Source organism: Eimeria mitis, genomic scaffold (genome assembly GCF_000499745.2).
Source record: "Eimeria mitis Houghton genomic scaffold, Emh_scaff337, whole genome shotgun sequence".
Lineage (NCBI taxonomy): Eukaryota > Apicomplexa > Conoidasida > Eucoccidiorida > Eimeriidae > Eimeria > Eimeria mitis.
In genome coordinates this window covers 4,374-5,585 of record NW_013571709.1, presented here as the reverse complement: position 1 = coordinate 5,585, position 1,212 = coordinate 4,374, and positions in this window count along the sequence as shown.

The window sequence follows — 1,212 nt, the reverse complement described above, 5'->3', positions numbered from 1 at the left end:
AATAAGATGTGACACGCTCCGCGGGACGTTATATTTCATACGCAACAGTGGTGAGGCAATCAGCAGGCGTACTACACAAAAGAGCGCGCTGCTGGGATCCGCCAGTTCACACAAAAGGCAAATCAACGTTTCTCACGATTAAGAAGCTATTAAGAGAGCCGACTACGGGGCTCGAACCCGCGACCACCAGCTTAAAAGGCTGGCGCTCTACCGACTGAGCTAAATCGGCAGGTGAGCCAGCGATAGGTTGAGGCAACACTCTGACACAAATGAAGGGCATGGGCCGTGAGCAAATCCAGCGAACTCTGTCACTTCCTTACTTTGCTCATACTTTTAGACATTTTCTGTAATTTGAAAGCCAAGCCCAGCGTCACGGTACAGAACCGCCGGTTTAGCTCAGTCGGTAGAGCGCCAGCCTTTTAAGCTGGTGGTCGCGGGTTCGAGCCCCGTAGTNGGTTTAGCTCAGTCGGTAGAGCGCCAGCCTTTTAAGCTGGTGGTCGCGGGTTCGAGCCCCGTAGTCGGCTGTTCTTTCGGCAGGTTGTTATTTCCGCCAGAGATACTGTTTTCCGACTTTGCTGCCTTTGCCTTTGTCATTCTGATATCATCCGTCGCCTTGCCGAGATACGCTATGTTGCAATGTCGTTTTATTTCATTTCGTGGACCGCAAATCTCGAAAGCTCGTGGTTACTCGTAATTTCCCCGTAGCCTTCTACATTGGGTTTCTGCATCTGTTTCGTCGGTCTGTTCCTGTCTTTCTTCTTTGACTGAGTGTCACTGAGTCTGACTAAGTGTCACTGAGTTTGTGAGATGTATATACCAGCCGTGCGCGGTAGCAGCATTTGGAGTTGATGTATTGCGCACAAATAGGATAATTAAGGATACGTTCACCCTTACGTTTCCGTTCTGTTCGCAGTGTCGTAAACCTTTACTCGGATGAGGGCTCGATGTACAGCCAGGTCATCCAGAAAACGAGAAAGTTCTGAGCTCAAGAAGGGATGAAACTTGCCCGAACTCTGACTTGGGATGGATGCGGTGGGCGAGTGCGTTCCCCACTGTGCTTCTGGTGCAGTTTACTTGCGAATATATGGCCTCGCTCAGTGCTCAGAGAGTATGGTTCGCAACATCATACGTAGATGACGGGGAACGGAATGACGGCAGTTGTAACGAAAGTCACTGCTTTGCTCAAGGACCGCGGGCGAGCTCCAATAATGT